Raw genomic sequence first — 18,189 nt, 5'->3', positions numbered from 1 at the left:
AATTAGGCGCGTTCCCACGCCGAACGTTCTGCGCATGCTCCGTGTTCAAATTTTCCGACGTGCATTGCGTGAAATTACGGCGCCCCGACGTTTTTTTTTAAATGCGACGTGCGTTACGGCGTTTCGTATTCCCGGACGTCTTACGCAAAGAAAAAAAAATCGAAATTCGACGCGGGAACGACGGCCATACTTTAACACGGCTGATGTAAAGATAATCCATGTTAAAGCAGGTGTAACTTTGCGACGGGTAAAAACGACTAGCGACGACGTACGGGATTGCGACGAACGCGCGGATCTTCGTGGATCGCCGTAACTAGTCATTTGCATATTCTACGCCGACCGCAATGGAATCGCTACCTAGCGGTCGGCGTAGAATTGCATCCTTAAGATCCGACAGTGTAAGTCAATTACACCTGTCGGATCTTATGGCTATCTATGCGTAACTGATTCTATGAATCAGTCGCATAGTTAGGACGGGCGGATCACGAGATACGCCGTAGTATCTCTTCTGTGAATCTGGCCCATCATGTGCATGGATCAAAATCAGATGTTGATCGGTAGATCGACTTCTATAAAACCAGGGTGCTTATACATGGATCAAAATTCATCCACTCCCTACTGAACGGGCCGAATTTCGATCCACGTACAACCACCCTGTCAGATTTTTTCCACTCAATCAGCGCTGCCAGCTATAGCCTGCAATGCTGATCAGTGTATTCTGACATCGGGCATGCTGTCAGCATACAATCGATCGACGGGAGCATTCCTCCATCCACCTCAAATATGTGGATGGGAAAATAAAGTATTTTTTTTTTCTTCAACCTGCTGGTGCAATGAAAAGAAATGACTCATCTATGGGCTGCTTTAGGCCAGCGGGAGCTGGCAGTAAGAAAACATGGTCATTATTTTATGATACACAATGCTTTCACAAATGAAATGTCATTCACTTAGCATTTTCCTCCATTTTATGTGTAATTTGGTTGTGTTCTATTTTAATGACTTTTCATTCTCAAAGTATACAATTACGTAAAAGCTGGGTTCCTCTTAAACAGGGAATTATGCATTTTCTGTGTGCAGCATACTGTATGTGCTTTGTATTTTTTTGATGTGCCATCAAACGTCGCCACTGTGCCATCAATTGTGCCATGCCATCAAACGCAGCCACTGTGCCATCAAACGCAGCCACTGTGCCTAGCAATTGTCACTACTGGGGTAGATTCAAAGAGCAATTGCGTCTGCGTAAGTCTAGTTTAGTTACGCAGCGCAATTGCTTACCTGCGCCGGCGTTACGAATGCTCCTGATTCAGGAACCTCGTTACGCAGACTGCAGCCTAAGAAATGACTGGCATAAGGCTCCTTATGCAGTCATATCGTAGGCTGCATTCTTACATGGCCGCTAGGTGGCGTTCCCGTTGTGGTCAGCGTATAGTATGCAAATTGCATACTAACGCCGATTCACAACCCTACGCGAGCCCTGCGTACGCAGTTTACGTAGTTTGCGTACGTCGGGTTTCGCGTAAGTCTGCTCCTGCTAATAGCAGGGGCAGCCAATGTTACGTATACCCGTCGTTCCCGCGTCGCAAAGTTTAAATTTTACGTCGTTTGCGTAAGGGAATCGTGAATGGCGCTGGACGCCATTCACGTTCACTTTGAAGCAAATGACGTCCTTGCGACGTCATTTACCGCAATGCACGTCGGGAAAGTTTCCCGACGAAGAATGCGCACTACGCTCGGCGCGGGAACGCGCCTAATTTAAATGATCCACGCCCCCTACGGGAACATTTAAATTGCGCGCGCTTACGCCGGGTATTTTGGCGGAGCGCCCACGCAATTTACGGAGCTACTGCTCCGTGAATTGAGGGTAGCGCAGATAATTTGCGGGGGCGCAGGGCAAAAACGGTGCCCTGCGCCTACGTAAAAACTGCGCAAATCTTACTGAATCTACCCCAGTGTGCCCAGCAATTGTCACCACTGCACTGTGCCCAGCAATTGTCACCACTGTGCCCAGCAATTGTCACCACTGTGCCCAGCAATTGTCACCACTGCACTGTGCCCAGCAATTGTCACCACTGTGCCCAGCAATTGTCACCACTGTGCCCAGCAATTGTCACCACTGTGCCCAGCAATTGTCACCACTGTGCCCAGCAATTGCCACCAGATTGCTTCCCCGTCCCCCAGCACTTACCTTTCTTGGGTCAGCCACGCTCCCTTGATGTCTTCTCCCAAGTCCCGCCCTCGATGTTGCTTCAGCCAATCAGGTTACCGGTAACTAGACCCGGTGAACCTGATTGGCTGAGACAAGTGTCAGTGTTAACCAGGAAATGCACACCTTTTGCGTCCCCTGGTTAACTATTTGGAAGCCGATTAGAGTAAGGTGACCAGATTTTTTTAATTAAATCCGTGGAAATATTTTTTTTTACTAGTATAGGCGGCAATCAGCAACTCTCACAGCCTGTCAAGTCTTACTCTCCGGGCCCCGGCTACTACTGGGTGAGAAGCGGAGGAAGATCACTCTGAAAAGGAAGGTAAGGAGATAAGCAGGACACCTTTGGTCTAATGAGAACCTCTAGAGTTAGGGATAGCTGACATTCTTCTGTGTAGAGTGGGTTTCAAAGCATGGTGGGTATACTGCAAAGTAGATTCATGGGCGCCAGACACTTCTTAAATGCAAAGAAATGTATTGTCTCGTAAACAAAAATGTGGGAGAGAGGGTTTAGGGCCAGGACACCCTTTAGTAGTTGCAATGTTAATTGGCAGACTCTAAGACATCTATAGGTAAACAGCCATGCAGGAAAAGCACCCAGCCGGGCACCACATCTGCATGTGTAGACACGCTGTCTCCTATGGCAATGATCTTGAACAGTTCCTAACAAAGGTTACAATGAACCCTCTCACCCCCATACAATCTTCTCTTGTAGATCTTCACTCAACTGAGCTCCCAGCCTCTCTCACTAGACTTGCTGGTCCACTGCCACCCGATCTCCTGAGCTCTTCCAATCACTGAGTATCTTCCTCAAAAATCACCCCATATCCCTGCTGGGTCCCTAGCTTGGCATCCAGGATACTCCTCAGGGTCACCCCCCACTGGCATACTCGGCCCCTGTCTTGACACACAAGACTGCTCTGCAAGCGTCACCTCCGCTGGCTGGGTCCCTGGCTTGGCCTCCAGGATAGTCCTCAGTGTCCCCCACTGGCCTGCTTGGTCGCTGGCTTGACACACAAGGCTGCTCTTCAAGCATCACCTCCGCTGGCTGGGTCCCTGGCTTGACACCTGCTGAAGTTTCCCAATTCTTCACGTCCCTGGTTGGTGAGAATACTGCTCTGGTAGTTGCTTCATCTACTCACTGTGGTCCCTGGTAATAAAGTGGACAGTCCCTTAGTGGCGACAGCTTCCCTTCTACCTCCGACCATGACAGGTTCTCCAGCCAGCAGAACCAGCACTTTTGGTTAGACTGCAAGCCTCAGTCTCAACCCTACGCTGCTCTCTTGCTTCTGGATAGGCCCTCAGACAGCCTAGCAGCCGGATGTGCATCGGCTTGGCCTCGGGCTCTAGCCTAGCAGCCCGAGGCATCACAACACATGTCCACTCAGTGTCAGAAACCACGAATCAGACCAAGACAGAAGTAGAGTTAGATCACACTTGTTTAATAATAATAATAAAAAGATAAACAGAGTAAGTGTAGTCAAAACATAGCCAGAGTTCAGGAACCAGATCAGATAGTCAGCCAAGCCAAATGTCAGAGAGTCAGAGATAAACGTAGTAGAACAGCAAGCAGGATCTGGAGCCAGAAGGAACATCAGTCAAGCAAGTCTTCAACAGGAACGCAGGCGATAGTCTCTGTGATGTTGACCAAGGTGAAGGCAGAGATCATCTGAGCGGGACAGCTTAAGTAGGCAGGACTGATGAGCAGGATATCATCAACAGTGAGTCACTGTGGAGAGATAAGAGCTAGCAATTAGCCGACAGCTGAGCGGCCAGCTCAGAGAAGGAAAGGCTGATCCCAGCCCTGATACCCAGAGAGCCGTCCAGGTGGCACAGAACCCCGATCACCTGACCTTACCCAAATAAATAGACTCTCTCCGCAGGCCAAGGGACCCAAGAAGATCCCTGCCTATTGGCTGAGATACCCCATCTATTCCTAATCTGTCCTTGCAATGCCCTTGTCTTATCTAGTGCCACCAGATATCTGGCCATCTAGTGACAGAAGAGAGAAGTGCAGCAATTCCAGAATTAGGGTGGAATCAATTGATCTCCTATCAATTAGCCAAGGCAACTATATCTGTCAGGTACATTTACTAGCAACCCTGCCTAAACATCACGGTGCTACACATGTTAAAGGAAAACTGCCATGTGACAATCATGGAGCCTTCTATTGGTGACCATTCCTTCTGATAATGCAAGTCGTCTGGCTTTCGTGCTGGTGCATTTGCTTCCACTGCTTTCCGACTCACCGAGCTGGACAAGTAATGTACACACGATCGGAATTTCCGTCGGGACAAACTCCGACCGATTTTTGTGACGGAATTCCATTCAAGCTGTCTTGCACACACTGTCACACCAAATTCCGACCGTCCAAAACTCGGTGACGTACAACCCTACCATGAGCCGAGAAAAATGAAGTTCAATGCTTCCGAGCATGCGTCGACTTGATTCTGAGCATGCGTGTTTTTTTCTCCGTCGGCGTTCCATACAGACGAATGGAATTTCCGATAGAAATGTTTTTCATCGGAAAAAAAGAGAACATGTTCTCTTTCTAAGTCAGAATTTCCAATGGAAAAACTCAAATGGGGCACACACACGGTCAGAATATCCGATGAAAAAAATTCGTCTGACTTTTTCACTCGGAAATTCCGATCGTGTGTACAAGGCATAAGAAGATAAGGAATTCTGACACTCATTTACACCATGCACGTTCCAGGTCTGTGACCCAAATAGTATTGATGCCAGACAAAACCAGCTGACAAGCATTTTTTAGAAGAAGATCAGAAATGGCTGTCTCTCCATACAGATCCCTCATAGCGGGGTCCTTTTAAGCCACTCTCACACAAGCAGAAAAAAACAACTGTGGGCCAGATCCACGTACATCCGCGCATATATAGGCCGGCGTAGCGCATCTCATTTACGCTACGCCGCCGCAACTTAGAGAGGCAAGTGCTGTATTCACAAAGCACTTGCGTCCTAAGTTACGGCGGCGTAGCGTAAATGTGCCGGCGTACTCGCGCCTAATGCAATTTGTGAAGAGGTGTGCGTGTTTTATGCTAATGAATCGTGACCCGACGTGATTGACGTTTTGAGCAAACGGTGCATGCGCTGTCCGTGGGGGTATCCCAGTGCGCATGCGCAAAATCACGTCGCAAATAGTCAATGCTTTCGACGTGAACGTAACTTACGCAAAGCCCTATTAGCGAACGATTTACGCAAACGACGGAAAATTTGACGCTGTCCCAACGTCCATACTTAACATTGTGTACGCCTCATAGAGGCAGGGGTAACGTTACGCCGAAAAAAGCATACGTTTGAGGATCGGCGTATCTAGCTAATTTGCATACTCGACGCGGAAGCGCCACCTAGGGGCCAGCGTAAATATGCACCTTAGTTTCGACGGCATACTAACACGTAGGTCAGTCGGATCTAGCCCACATTCAGGCGTATCTTGTTTTGTGGATATAAAACAAAGAAACGATGGCGCATTGTAGAACTTACGTGGTGTATCAATAACACAAGAAAGCCAAATAATGAAAAGGCGCATTTAAGAATGAGATAACAATATTGTAAAAATAAAATGTAGGAGCAGTTGGGAATCATTGTTGATTTTCTTGAGCGAGCGAGTGAGTGAGAGACTTGTAAAGCGCAACACATGCGAACTGAATCGCCTCTGGGCGCTGTATCCATTGCATGGTAAAAAGGCGGAGTATCCCTTTAAGCTAAAACTCAGACATGGCTGGCCTGCAATGAAATGGGCAGAAGGGTGTGCATTGTTCCTGGCCCTCACAGATCAATCTCCTTCCTCTAACTGCAGAAGGGGATCAATAAGTGAAATTCTGCCTGCACATTAGGAGACACAACTGACTAGTACAAACAGGCTTCACAGATGAGGGAATTGTTACTTCTAGGCATGTTTTGATGAAAAATAAAGTGATGCAAATGTGTAGAGCACATTGAAGAAGGACAACAATTTGGGAGTCCTAAACTCCCAACCCAGATACGAGAAGGCTTCTCCACCAGAGGACCCAAAATGTGCCCTGCTACTCTAATGGACCGTTTTCATCAGACTAACCGATCGTGTGTGGGCCCCATCGGTTATTTATCCATCGGTTAAAAGTATCTCATGGTTAACTAACCGATAGAAAAAAACGATCGTCTGTGGGTACGTCCATCGGTTAAAAATCCACGCATGCTCATAATCAAGTCGACGCATGCTCGGAAGCATTGAACTTCATTTTTCTCAGCACGTCGTTGTGTTTTACGTTACCGCGTTCTGAAACGATCGGTTTTTTAACCGATGGTGTGTAGGCACGACTGATGAAAGTCAGCTTCATCGGATATCTGATGAAAAAATCCATCAGATCGTTTTCATCGGATGAACCGATCGTGTGTACAGGGCATAAGTCTTCACAAGGTTGTCACACACTGTTGCTGGTATGTTGGCCCATTCCTCCATGCAGATCTCCTCTAGAGCAATGATGTTTTGGGGCTGTCGCTGGGCAACACAGGTTTTCTATGGGGTTGAGATCTGGAGACTGGCTAGGCCACTTCAGGACCTTGAAAAATGCTTCTTACAAAGCCACTCCTTCGTTGCCCGGGCGGTGTGTTTGGGATCATTTTCATGCTGAAAGACCCAGCCACGTTTCATCTTCAATGCCCTTGTTGATGGGAGGAGGCCTGCACTCAAAATCTCACAATACATGACCCCATTCTTCATGTACACGAATCAGTCGTCCTGTTCCCTTTGCAGAGAAACAGCCCCAAAGCATGATGTTGCCATCCCCATGCTTCACAGTAGGTATGGTATTTTTTGGTTGCAACTCAGAAACACGACGAGTTGTGTTTCTACCAAACAGTTTCATCTGACCATATGACATTCTCCCAATACTCTTCTGGATCATCCAAATGCTCTCTAGCAAACCTCAGACGGGCCCAGACATGTACTGGCTTAAGCAGGGGGACATGTCTGGCACTGCAGGATCTAAGTCCCTGGAAGCCTAGTGTGTTACTGATGGTAGCCTTTGTTACGTTGGTACCAGCTCTTTGCAGGTCATTCACTAAGTCCCCCCGTGTGGTTCTGGGATTTTTGCTCACTATTCTTGTGATCATTTTGACCCCACAGGTGAGATCTTGCGTGGAGCCCCAGATCGAGGGAAATTATCAGTGGTCTTGTATGTCTTTCATTTTCTAATTATTGCTCCCACAGTTGATTTCTTCACACCGGCTGCTTGCCTATTGCAGATTCAGTCTTCCCAGCCTGGTGCAGGTCTACAATTTTGTTTCTGATGTCCTTTGACAGCTCTTTGGTCTTCACCATAGTGGAGTTTGGAGTGTGACTGTTTGAGGTTGTGGACATGTGTCTTTTATACTGATAACAAGTTCAAATAGGTGCCATTAATACAGGTAATGAGTGGAGGACAGAGGAGCCTCTTAACCACTTAAGCCCCGGACCATATTGCTGGTCAAAGACCAGAGCACTTTTTGCGATTTGGCACTGCGTCGCTTTAACTGACAATTGCGCGGTTGTGCGATGTGGCTCCCAAACAAAATTGGTGTCCTTTTTCCCCACAAATAGAACTTTCTTTTGGTGGTATTTGATCACCTCTGCGGTTTTTAGTTTTTGCGCTATAAACAAAAATAGAGCGACAATTTTGAAAAAAAATAATATTTTTTACTTTTTACCATATTAAATATCCCCCAAAAATATATATAAAAAAAAAATTCCTCTGTTTAGGCCGATACGTAATCTTCTACATATTTTTCGTAAAAAAAAAAATCGCAATAAGCGTTTATTGATTGGTTTGCGCAAAAGTTATAGCGTTTACAAAATAGGGGGTAGTTTTATGGCATTTTTATTAATATTTTTTTTTACTAGTAATGGCGGCGATCAGCGTTTTTTTTTTCGGTACTGCGACATTATGGCGGACACTTCGGACACTTTTGACACATTTTTGGGACCATTGGCATTTTTATAGCGATCAGTGCTATAAAAATGCATTGATTACTAAAAAAAATGCCACTGGCAGGGAAAGGGTTAACACTAGGAAGAAGCTACGCCACTAAGCACGGCGAAACGCGTCGACGTCACAACCCGACGCCCGCTACGTCTACACCGGCGCTCAGCTGACCGAAGGGAGATCGGAGGAGCTGCTCCATCGAAATACAGCCTACGGGCTGTTGAGCAGAGGAGGCGCCCAGTGCCAATAAGACTGCTTGAAAGCCACCACCAAGACTTACACGCTACCCAGCGCTCCTCGAGCAGTCTCCCTTGACTAAAGGGAGGGAATTGCGGAAGAAGGGAGGAAAAAACAGCTGTGCGAATCACGGCAACCAGCCCATCAAGGTCCATAGTGATCACACGGACCAACTAAACACAGCTGATAAACTTGCTACTACACAGTCATAGACGCCGTTACCAATAAGACGAACACACAACAAATACAGGTCGGTAATTTTACCTATATTCGATCGGATGATCAAAGATGCAACTGTATTTAAGTCAAGGTAACAAATGAAAGAATACATAGCAAGCAACATTACCATACTGTAATCCTAGTACAGACTATGGTCAGCAGTCCCTCATGGTGCCGAGAGCATGATCCATTGTTGTCATAAAATCATACTATAAACATTATAGAATTACCTGAAATTTATTTTCAAATTGATTCCAACGATAACTTCTAGCAACATCTATGGAAATTCTTTGATTGATTAATCAATATTGATGTTATTCGAATTAACTATACCAACAAAGTATCGCTATTTTAGCATGGTACTAATACAGTCAGAATTTCTAATAACTACTCAGTATCAAACCTACTAAATCTTGGATCCACATTATCTATGGACTTCCACCGAATTTGTATATGCATTTAATGCACATACATACTTCTTTTTGAAAAAAACATTCTAAAATTATTCTGAGCTCTGACAACATACAACATACTCCACACTCCCCACCTCCCCCCATCCCCCTAGTCACAGGTTCACCCATCAGGTAAAGCATCAATTAGATACTTTAGCATTTTACATGTGGTGAGATTTAACGTTCCCCACATATAACCATCCTGGTTATAGTCCCGACGATTCATGATCGGGGCATCCAAAAATTGCAACCAATTTACGATGCATGTCACTGATGTGTGAACCTTCAGCGCACGTAGACGGGCGCCGTTATTTGTAGTCCAGTGAGTCTTGTAAGTCTTGTTTTATGTGTACAGGAACTCTCAAATACTAATTAGATTTTTTATCTGATTATTTGTCAAATTGCACCAATCTGTGCTAAATAAATTTCATTTTGATATATTTCTAAATCAAGTTTTTTTGGTCAATTTCTGCTACTAAAAGTAACCCTCTTATCTAGATACTGCAGTCTTCACTTAGACTATCCCCCACCCCCCCACTTCTCTATTTCTTTAATTTACTTATATGCTTAATACGGTTACAGTACCAGCACCGCCCATTGACGGATGACCCCTTATAGGTGTACTCAATTAATGACACCTATCCAATAAGTGACACAACTTGCATTTTCCCTTTACCCTTTTCCCCTAAAATAACATTTTAACACTAGGGGGCAGGGAAGGGGTTAAAGTGGAGGTTCACCCAAAAAAAAAAAATTTTAACATTAGATTGAGGCTATTTAAGGGGAGCAGAAACGGGTATTTTTTTTTAAATGAATGCCGTACTTACCGTTTTCAAGATAGATGTTCTCCCGCCGCTTCCGGGTATGGGCTGCGGTACTGGGCGTTCCTATTTGGTTGACAGCCTTCCGACCGTCGCATACAGCGCGTCACAACTTTCTCAAAGTAGCCGAACGTCCGTGCGCAGGCGCCATATAGAGCCGCACCGACGTTCGGCTTCTTTCGGCAACTGGTGACGCACTGTATGCGACCGTCGGAAGGCTGTCAATCAAATAGGAACACCCAGTCCCGAAGATCATACAAATTTTTTTTCGGGTGAACTCCCGCTCTGACTGACTCTTTATGGTTTTAGAGCCTAGGCCCATGATGAAGGACTATTGATGCTGACACTCCTGAAACTGGTTGCAAGTCACTAGCAATAAGATCTTAGAGCGCTTCCTTTTATAACTTGCCTCCCCGGATGGCCAACTCCCTGTACAATCTCCCCTGTAGGTGAGGGAGCACAAAAAGAGATGCCTTTTTGATCCAACCAACATCATAGGAGCAGATAAGTTCTTTCATTGCTCTCATAAGGATATTATTGCTTGGGACATAGAATTTTACTGGTTTTTCACCATTAGATGTCCCCAGCATTTTTGGTGGAATAAAGCCCAGTCTTGTTCAACCCAGAAGACTAAAGCCTAGTACACACCACACTGACAGCTCAGATCGGAGCCGCTGTACTAACAGTGAAGAATGTTGGCGGGTTCCTATTGGGCCAGTGTGTACTAGGCTTAAGGGCATACTGTGTGGTGCAGGCCATCATAGACCTGCCCCTGGAAGTGGCATATAGTTATATATAGAGACCCTAAATGCATCTGCATGATACTTTGATTAAGGTTGCACTAATCAATGTGGGATGGCCAACATCTGAGTTAGGGATATGTATCTGACCCAACCAGTCCCTGAAGTCCTTGTTCAGATGTATGGTTTTTAGAAATGATAAGTATTTTTGGAACACATTGCCATAGTGTTCTTTCTAGGCTTCTGCCTGCAGAGGATGTCTGCATAGACTGATCATTACTTGGGCCTCATCCTGAAGCAACGTGTTGTAGGCCCAGGACTTTAGCTCCCTGATGGAGTGGATATCTGGAGGAAGCTGGGTTTGGAAAGAATCTTCTTGTTGTAGAGTATTGCAGAGGAGCTGGGTAGAAGCTTATGCTGGAAATTTTAGGACCCATCACCCACAGAAGGATCCCTTGTCAGAAACTATGAATCAGACCGAGACAGAAGTACAATTAAATCACACTTGTTTATTAATAATAATAAAAAGATAAACTGAGTAAGCGTAGTCAAAACATAGCCAGAGTTCAGCAACCGGATCGGATAGTCAGCCAGGCCAAATGTCGGAAAGCCAGAGATAGACTCAGTAGAACAGCAAGCCGGATCAGGAGGCAGAAGGGACGTCAGCCAAGCAAGTCTTAAACAGGAACGCTGGAGATAGTCTCTGTGATGTTGACCAAGGCGAAGGCAGAGAGCAACTGAAGTGGAAGGCTTAAGTATTCAGGACTGACTAGCAGGATCATCAACAGGTGAGTCACTGTGGAGAGATAGGAGCTGACAATTAGCCGACAGCTGAGGGGCCAGCTCAGAGAAGTAAGGGCTGAGCCCAGCCCTGACATCCCTTGACTATGAGAGGGTCAAGAGCCATGTTGTGCCTGCTCTTAAAGAATCATACATCTGCTAGGCTACTCTCACAGGGCCAGAAAATACCAAGATGTCTGGATACAACTTTATTCCAATATAAGTCAGAGGGACATTCCAAAAAGTATCCAACACATTTTGAGGGCCCAAAAATTACCCTTCATCAGGTCTTGATTGAAAACAATATAAATAAACTAGAAGTGAACTGGTGCTTTAATGTTATTTCTTGTGGTTACTAACACAGACAGCTGGTTCAGCTGCCATGGGACCAAGGGGCATTTTTGGACCCCCTGAAACACCTTGGATACTTTTTAGATTTCCCCCCTGACTTTTATTGGAATACAGTTGTATCTGGACCCCTTAGCAGTGGTGTGGAGATTCAATTTCCATTTTTGTTACATTACACTACAAGACAAGGAGCCCGTGGAGATCATCTGGGGTGTAGAAGCTGTCTGCCTGGGGACCATTATTTGCATCAACATCAATACTTTAGCATAGCAATAGCAATAATATAACCTTATGTGTCCAGCGCTATTTTTCCACTTTCCTTAACTAACATAAAGGCCTACTGCTACCAGAATACCTGTCCTCTTTATATGACCTTTTTGGGTATGTTGCACCCCAAAACCCTCACTCCTGGAATTGAGTTCCATAATAAAAGGTAAAAGGACTACATTGACTGGTGCCCAACTTATTTTACACCTTACCATGCACCAAGAACCAGAACCTGAGATAGAAATGTTAACCTGTCACAATACTTAAGGGGCCATTCTGCACAATCCCAAGAGGATGACATAAAATACAAAAAATACACAGTGGGAGCATTATATCAATGTATCGCTACCCTCGAAGGAGCCGCTGGTTGATTTGGGGATCGGCCTACTAAGTTACCCTGGCAGTGTCTAGGGGTGTAACAGTGAGAATAGCAACAGTGAGTGGAGGTCCAGACATTCAATAAAAGGTTTCAATGCTTTATTGCCCAGGCCAAACACGGCCAACATCAACACAATTTGGGGAGATCAAAGTTGATGAAGGAAGAAGAAGAGAACCATGCCGTATCAGGCCTGGATGTAGAACTGAGCAATACACTGCTCTGCATTGAACCAATTGTGTAACACGTCGCAACTCTACTCTGAGTGGGTGGAGTGCCCCCAGACAGACCCCTATGATAGGCCTGGCAGCCGGAGCGTCATTTAGAATAATACTGGGAGGAATAGGTCTCTCACACAGACCTGTATCTAGGGCCCCTGCCACAGGCCAATTTCAATAGAGGACTTGAGTGAATAAAGAAAAGAGAATCCTCCCAGTAGATTTTTCTATGAATGGTCCCCGGATGACAGCAAGCATACCTGTCAGTGGTCCGGACATCCGATCCCAGGCTGGGATTCTTTCAATAGGCTTTGGAACCCAGTGGAACGCTGAGGTCCCTTCTCTCATCAGGATGAGGTTCGCTGCAGAGTTCAGCTCTGGCCAGGTGGGCCGCGCCGGCGGGGTCCATGGATGTGCGTACCCTGAAGGTGGGTACTGCACCTGGAACGGGGACCCTGCGGGAAGAAAAGAGCTTCAACACATGACCTCTGTCCCAGATATACCCTCCCCCAGCATGCCCTGCGAGGGAAAACATCCTCTAATTGGCGGCTGAGAAAAGATCTGCTCTGCACTCCCTGACCGCAGACTGACCCAGTGGACATTTCCAGAATGACAGAGGTCCCAAATTTAAACAAACACTGGAAGGGAGCAAAGTAACTATCCCTTCCCACTAAATTTAGGCGTAGTGCCCATGCTAAAAGCAAGGGGGCGCTACATCAACTATAATGCCGTGTACACACCACCATTTTTTGGGTTGTAAAAAATTACGTATTTTTTTTAACCACTTAACGACCCCTTCACGCCGATATACGTCGGCAGAATGGCACGGCTGGGCACATCAACGTATATGTACGTTGCCCTTTAAGCCCAGCCGTGGGGTCGCGAGCGCACGCCCGCGGTGCGTTCCTGCGACCCGGTCCAAAGCTCCGTGACCGCGGGACCCGCGAACCCGATCACCACTGGAGTCCCGCGATCGGTCCCCGGAGCTGAAGAACAGGGACAGCTGTGTGTAAACACAGCTTTCCCGTTCTTCACTGTGGTGGCGTCATCAATCGTGTCATCCCTTTTATAGGGGGACACAATCGATGACATCACACCTACAGCCACACCCCCCTAAAGTTGTAAACACACTTGAGGTCACACATAACCCCATCAGCGCCCCCTGTGGTTAACTCCCAAACTGCAATTGTCATTTTCTCAATAAATAATGCATTTTAAATGCATTTTTTGCTGTGAAAATGACAATGGTCCCAAAAATGTGTCAAAATTGTCCGAAGTGTCCGCCATAATGTCGCAGTCACGAAAAAAAATCGCTGATCTCCATTAGTAGTAAAAAAATTTTTTTTTATAAAAATGCAATAAAACTATCCCCTATTTTGTAAACGCTATAAATTTTGCGCAAACCAACCGATAAAAGCTTATTGCGATTTTTTTAACCAAAAATAGGTAGAAGAATACGTATCGGCCTAAACTGAGGGAAAAAAAATGTATATATATTTTTGGGGGATATTTATTATAGCAAAAAGTAAAAAATATTGCATTTTTTTCAAAATTGTCGCTCTATTTTTGTTTATAGCGCAAAAAAATAAAAACCGCAGAGGTGATCAAATACCACCAAAAGAAAGCTCTATTTGTGGGGAAAAAAAAGGACGCCAATATTGTTTGGGAGCCACGTTGCACGACCACGCAATTGTCAGTTAAAGCGTCGCAGTGCCGAATCGCAAAAAGGGGCAAGGTCCTTTAGCTGCATTTTGGTCCGGGTCTTAAGTGGTTAATGTCATTAAAAACAATCGTGTGTGGGCTCCAGAGCATTTTTTACGTTGTCGTTTTTAAAATTGTAAAAAATGGTCGTGTGTGGGCTTTAATGACGTGAATAAAAACGCGCATGCTCAGAAGCAAGTTATGAGACGGGAGCGCTCGTTCTGGTAAAACTAGCGTTCGTAATGGAGTAAGCACATTCATCACGCTGTAACAGACTAAAAAACGTGAATCGTCTCTCACCAAAGTTTTACTAACACGCGGTAACACAAAATCAGCAAAAGCAGCCCCTTTATAGTGCCGTCGTACGTGTTGTACGTCACCGCGCTTTGCTAGAGCATTTTTTTTTTCACGATCGTGTGTAGGCAAGGCCGTTTTAACGATCGGGTTGAAAAAATACGTTGTTTTTTCTAGACCATTAAAACGTCATTTTTTACAACCCGAAAAACGGTCATGTGTACGCGGCATAAGGCTAGTGTTGGTTAGACTTTGGCACCAGAAACTCGACAATGTGTGTTATTTTTGTGTTTCAAAATACTGATCTGTGTGGCACTGCACGTGTATTTCACTATTGGGAAATTGTCTGATTGTTTTGTTTGTGCAGTTCACTATTGTGTTTTCCTACTGTATATTTCAGTATATTGAAGGTACCTACAGTGTGTGTGTTATTTTATCTGTTTGCTGCACAGAAATCCTTATCTCATCTCTTCTGCAAGCAAGAATCAATTCTTTTCATGAATTCTTTTTCTCTTGGGCTTTTAAAGTAAGATTTATTGAAGAGCAGCATTTAAAATGCAGAAAAAAGTGTTTTTAGTATAATCAGCAAACAAACTAAAATGGAGAGTGGAGGAGGTAGTGCTCGCTCCTCCGAGACAACTACGTGAATAGGGATAATTGTAATGCAGTCATTTTCAAGCGATCTCTTTTTTATTGCACAATATGTAAACTCCCTATCCTATGCACATCACAAAAGTTCCCCGCATTACATCAAACCCCCTCTTCACATCAGTGTCCCCCCTTCACGTTAAAGTTCCCCCTATCACCTCAGAGATCCCCCAATTACATCATAGCCATCCCTTTACATTAGAGGCCCCCATTACATCAGAGGTTCCCACATTAGGTCAGAGGTCCCCATTACATCAGGGGTCCCCGCATTACATCAAACCCCCTCTTCACATCAGTGTCCCCCCTTCACATCAAAGTTCCCCCTATCACCTCAGAGATCCCCCAATTACATCATAGCCATCCCTTTACATTAGAGGCCCCCATCACATCAGAGGTTCCCACATTAGGTCAGAGGTCCCCATTACATCAGGGGTCCCCCATCACATCAGGGGTCCCCATCACATCAGAGTCCCAAAAAAACAAAAGAACAAAAGCTGGACAGCCGCACTCCAAAATTTTCTTTAAAAGAGATGTCTTTATTTTCAACTGTGCATACAGTCACTGCAAGCCCACAAAAATCAGTATGGCCAACGTTTCACACTGGCGTCAGTGCTTAGTCATGGCATCAGAGTCCCCCTTCACATCAGAGGCCCCCATCACATCAGAGGTCCCCATCACATCAGAGGTTCCCACATCAGGTCAGAGGTCCCCATAACAACAGGGGCCCCCATCACATCAGAGGTCCCCAAATCAGGTCAGAGGTCCCCATATCACATCAGAGACCCCCATCACATCAGAATCCCCTGTTTACATCAGAGGCCCCCATCACATCAGAGGTCTCCATCACATCAGAGGTTCCCACATCAGGTCAGAGGTCCCCATCACATCAGGGGTCCCCCATCGAATCAGAGGCCCCCATCACATAAAAGTACCCTGTTCACATCAGAGGCCCCCATCACATCAGAGGTCCCCACACCAGGTCAGAGGTCCCCATATCACATCAGAGGCCCCCATCACATCAGAATCCCCTGTTTACATCAGAGGCCCCCATCACATCAGAGGTCTCGATCACATCAAAGGTCCCCACTTCAGGTCAGAGGTCCCCATATCACATCAGAGGCCCCCATCACATCAGAATCCCCTGTTTACATCACAGGCCCCCATCACATCAGAGGTCTCCATCACATCAGAGGTTCCCAGTTCAGGTCAGAGGTCCCTATCACATCAGAGGTTCCCCATCACATCAGAGGTCCCTATCACATCAGAGTACCCTTTTCACATCAGAGGCCCCATCACATCAGAGGTTCCCACAACACATCAGAGTCCCCTGTTCACATCAGAGTCCCCTGTTCACATCAGAGTCCCCTGTTCACATCAGAGGTTCCCACTACAGGTCAGAGGTCCCCATTACATCAGGGGTCCCTCATCACATCAGAGGCACATCAGAGTACCCTGTTCACATCAAAGGTCCCCAGTTTACATCACAGGCCCCCATCACATCAGAGGTCTCCATCACATCAGAGGTTCCAACGTCAGATCAGAGGTCCTCCCTTCAGATCAGAGGTGCCCCACATCACACCAGAGCCCTTTACATTAGAGTCCCCGCTTAACAATCGTGGCACCTCATCACATCAGGGGTTCTCCCTTCTCATCAGAACCCCTCCATCATATCGGTGTCCCCCCTATACATCAGTATATCCCTATACTCCCCATCACATCAAAGTTGTTTCTATACATTAGAAGCCTCATATAGATGAGTCGACCTATCACATCAGAGCCTCCCCATCACCACAGAAAACCCCCATGACATCAGTGCTCCCCCCATCCACCCAATCACAGAGCCCTTCAATCACAGAGTCCCAGTGGCACCCAAGTTAGAAAAATGCCATATTCAATCCAAAACTAAAATAAAGTTTTGACTCTTGAGACACTTTAAACAATGGGACAGTTACCCCTTATCCCTGGACCCCTTTTTATATCAGCATCAGGGTAGGCCTTTGGGTGGTGGGGGCCCCTGGGCTTGAGTCACTTTCGGGCTCTACCTTCTATACATTACTTTAAATAGAACAAAATGATACATACACAAGCTATGTATTAGAGCTACACAATTCTGGATAAACTGAGAATAAAAATAGAGATGATCACGATTCTGAAGTAAACCCCGGCCGATTTTTGCAGTTTTTCAATTATTAAGTTATAACAGCTCATCGCAATGCAATACATATATATATATCCCCCCAAAAACGAGGCCTGCAAATACCTTTTTTAGGATGGTTTCGTTCTCTGTATTTCCGGGTATCTCAAGCACCATTCGTACTGCTGTTATGTGATTAAAATTATGACGTTGCTTCGGCCCTTACTGTGTCTCTGTCGGTAATCTCGCGCATGCGCCGTACCCATTCGTTGCTGTGTCTGCGGCTGCTGTTTTCTTTCACTCCCCTTTTGTGACATCTTCTTTAGTCACACAGGGGAGTATCAGGAAGAGTAGAAGGAGCTAAACACCGCAAGACTTCTCCTCTGTGCCGGACAGAGGGGAAGTTCTCACAGACTGCATTCTGGCAAGCTTTAAGTGCCGGTTTAGAGGGGCTAATGTGCGCAAGCGCGGTGACGTCATGCAAATGATCAGCTGCCTGTGTTATGGGCTATTTTTCAAGACAATGTTGTGTCCGAGGGTTTTCATTACAACCACTTTAAATGACTGTCATATTATATTATTGAAAAAACGTAAACGTAAGGGGCCCCCTATTGGGCGGGGCCCATGGGCTTGAGCCCAGTCAAGCCCAATGGTAAGTCCGGCCCTGATCAGCATCATGTTATAATGAAACAGGGCAGCAAAATCCATGTCGTTTTTATGCAGTATTAAATATGAACTCCAGGGAGAAATACAAAAAGAAGAAGCAGTTACTGCAGCTACACTTTTACAAA

The sequence above is a fragment of the Rana temporaria genome, chromosome 12 (assembly GCF_905171775.1).
Source record: "Rana temporaria chromosome 12, aRanTem1.1, whole genome shotgun sequence".
Classification (NCBI taxonomy): domain Eukaryota; kingdom Metazoa; phylum Chordata; class Amphibia; order Anura; family Ranidae; genus Rana; species Rana temporaria.
The sequence above is the reverse complement of the archived record's forward strand: the minus strand, read 5'-3'. Positions refer to the sequence as shown.